Source organism: Dioscorea cayenensis, chromosome 1, assembly GCF_009730915.1.
Source record: "Dioscorea cayenensis subsp. rotundata cultivar TDr96_F1 chromosome 1, TDr96_F1_v2_PseudoChromosome.rev07_lg8_w22 25.fasta, whole genome shotgun sequence".
In the NCBI taxonomy this organism is placed as follows: domain Eukaryota; kingdom Viridiplantae; phylum Streptophyta; class Magnoliopsida; order Dioscoreales; family Dioscoreaceae; genus Dioscorea; species Dioscorea cayenensis.
In genome coordinates this window covers 19,151,559-19,154,869 of record NC_052471.1, presented here as the reverse complement: position 1 = coordinate 19,154,869, position 3,311 = coordinate 19,151,559, and the positions used below count along the sequence as shown (strand labels likewise).

Sequence of the window (3,311 nt, the reverse complement as noted above, 5' to 3'; positions counted from 1 at the left end):
CTACTCCCTGTAGATTCGATACCCGCTCACCCGGGATTATTACTTCAACAAACCCGTGCACTTGCGGGATATACGCAAGTGGATATTGTCAAGTTTTTGCCGCCGTTGCCGGGGAGTAGGCATTTAGAGATACTTTGCACTTTGTTTTCTTAGCTATTTCACCATATATTTTATTTCATATCTTCTTATTCTATCATCGTTCTGATTTCTTTTTCTTTCTTTTTGGTTGCAGCTACAGGTTATGACCCGAGGGAATCCCTCAATATTAATTGAAGGGGATCCTGAGCTTGAACGTACACTTAGAAGAAAAGGGAAAGAGCCTGTGCAAGAACAGTCTAATCCAGCTGATTTGGAAGCAGAAGAATCTGAAAACATGGCAGAACAGAATGAGCAACAGCGAACATTATTCGATTATGCTAGACCTTCAGTGTTGGGAACACAATCGAGTATTGTGCGTCCCCCAATTACAGCTCAGAACTTTAAGTTGAAGCCGTCATTCATCCACATGTTGCAGCAATCCACACAGTTTAACGGTTTGGCCGATGAGGATCCAAACAGTCACATAGAGAGCTTTCTTGAGGTGTGTGATATGCTGAAGATAAATGGGGTGATGGATGATGCCATCAAATTGAGAGTCTTCCCATTTTCCCAAAAGGGGAGAGTAAAGCAGTGGCTACACTCGTTACCTAGGGCGTTAATTACCATGTGGGAGGAGATGATGGAAGCTTTTCTAACCCGTTATTTCCCTCCCAGAAAATCAGCAAAGCTTAGGAACGAGATCTCATCCTTTGTTCAGTTGGAATTGGAGTCTCTATTTGAGACATGGGAAAGGTTCAAGGAGCTCTAGAGGAAGTGCCCCCAACACGGATTCCCGGAGTGGATGATTGTTCAAACCTTTTACAATGGTTTGAACCCGAGTACAAGGCAACTCTTGGATGCGGCATCAGGAGGTACCTTAGGTAGCAAGACCCCCGATGAGGCCCGTCAGTTGATTGAAGAAATGTGGTTAAACAGCTACCAATGGAATGCTAGGGAGAAGAAAAAGGTGGCCGGTCTTCATGAAATAGATGTGGTAACTTCATTGGCAGCCCAAGTGGAAAATTTGAGTAAGAAGTTAGATCTTCTAACTTCAAACAGAGCCGCGGCCGTGACTAATTAAACCAGGTGTGGTGAAGGACATGCTCCCTAAGATTGCCCAATCTCTATTGGTGATGTTTCTTCAGTGGAGAATGTTGATTTTGTAGGTAATGGCATGAGACCTCAAGGAAACCCATATAGCAATACCTACAATCTGGGTTGGAAGAATCATCCCAATTTTTCATGGAGTAACCAGGGTCCACAAAAGGCCATGGGGCCACCAGGTTTCTAACAACAACAACAACAAGCCCCTCAAGTGGAAAACAAAGTCTCAGGTTTGGAAACCGGAATGAGTGACCTAGAGAAGCACTTGACTAGATTCATATAATCTGCAAATACAAGGTTTGAATCAGTTGAGTCTACACTTCACAAGCACACCACCTCTTTGCATAACCTTGAAAATCAAGTGGGGCAAATTGCGAAGTCTCTCTCCGAAAGGCCACATGGAAGCTTACCAAGGAATACAGAGATCAACCCTAGAGAGCATGTGAAGGCGATCACTTTGAGAAGTGGTCGTGAGGTTGAAAGTAGGCTTCCGAGTGAGATGCCAAAAGAACACACACCCGAGGTTATAGAGGTGGAAGAGGGGATGAGCAAAGAGAAAGAGGTGGTATCCCCACCTTTCAAGCCAAGAATCCCTTATCCCTGTAGATTGAAAAATTACCAAGGGGATAAACAATACAAGAAGTTCCTGAGTTTGTTCAAGCAACTCCACATAAATATTCCTTTTGTTGAGGCATTGGCCCAAATGCGTAAGTATGCGAAGTTCTTGAAAGACTTGTTGACCAACAAAAGGAAGTTGGAGGAGAGTGCTTCAGTGATTTTAGATGCTTCATGCTCGGCGGTATTGCAAAAAAACATGCCGAACAAGAAAAAAGACCCGGGCAGCTTCATCATTCAGTGTAATATTGGCAATCTTGGGGAGGAAATGGCATTGGCGGACTCAGGGGCAAGTATCAACGTCATGCCATACACCTTCTTTCAAACGCTAGGCTTGGGCGAGCCTAGGCCTACTCGGATGACTTTGCAACTAGCAGACCGAATAGTGCGACATCCGAGAGGCATCATTGAAGACGTCCCTGTCAAGGTGGACAAGTACATTTTTCCGGTTGACTTTGTAGTGCTAGATGTTGATGAGGATGCGGATGTACCTTTGATACTTGGGAGACCATTCTTACGGACTTCCAAAGCATTGATTGACATGGATGGTGGAGAGCTCACCTTGAGAGTTGGAGATGACAAGCTCACATGCCGCCTTGCTGAGGCCATGGGGCATTCTCTCGATTTCGATGATACTTTATATTTTCTAGACACTACTGATGAGATTGTTGATGAATACATACAGGAGATGTTCAATCCGAATCCGTATGTAGGTTTGTTCGACCAAGAGGAGGGACATGAACATGTGATGATGCTTGGATCGACGGAAGAAGTACCATCTACCCCGGGGATCTTGAAGAAGGTGCTCCGGAAAATGAAGAAGGCTAGGAGACGCCACCGGAAACACTCCAAGGCTATTGGAGCATACATGAATCGAAGAAGTTGGATGTATCATTGTTAGGTGGTCCGAAACCGGATAATACACCATCTACTCTCAAGAGACTTTGCACATCATGCTTTCAAGTCATGGGTAAGAGGGCAGCCTTCATTCATGAACCATTGTGAGGTAAGACAAGGTACGTTAAGGTTAGTGACGTTAAACAAGCACTTCTTGCGAGGCAACCCAAGTGTTTACTATTTTCTTAGCTTTTAGTTTAGTTTGTTCGCATGAATAATTTGTTAAGTGTTGGTGTCTTAATTTCTTAGATGCTTGTGCTGAGATTTCCTTGTGAACTTTGAATTTTAATCGGGTGTTTTCATGTAGAATTGGCGAAGTTTGGTCGTTTGAGCTCTATTCCATATTTTTCACTGGTAAAATTTGCATAATAGGGCAGGCTCTGAGTGTGTAAACATGTTCAGAAATTTTCTGCAGAGCCTGCAGATTTATCTAAATCATCCAGAGAAAACACACGGGCGTGTGGAATTTCCGCACGCCAGTGGAGTTGCACTGCGAGCTCATCCAGAGAAGGCACAGGGGCGTGCGGCTACCCCTGTGAATGACCATGCGATTAGCACACGCCCATGAGTAATTTTTGCACGGACATGTGAAGTCCTGCAGGGTTTAGCGAATTTTC

At 44.4% G+C, this 3,311-nt stretch overlaps 1 non-coding gene across 1 annotated transcript; it reads right to left on the bottom strand.

Annotated features, from left to right (window-relative positions):
- Nucleotides 1–763: 763 nt before the first annotated feature.
- Nucleotides 764–870, bottom strand: LOC120266423. Its single transcript, XR_005538172.1, has one exon. It is a non-coding gene; the product is annotated as a small nucleolar RNA R71 (small nucleolar RNA).
- Nucleotides 871–3,311: the final 2,441 nt, after the last annotated feature.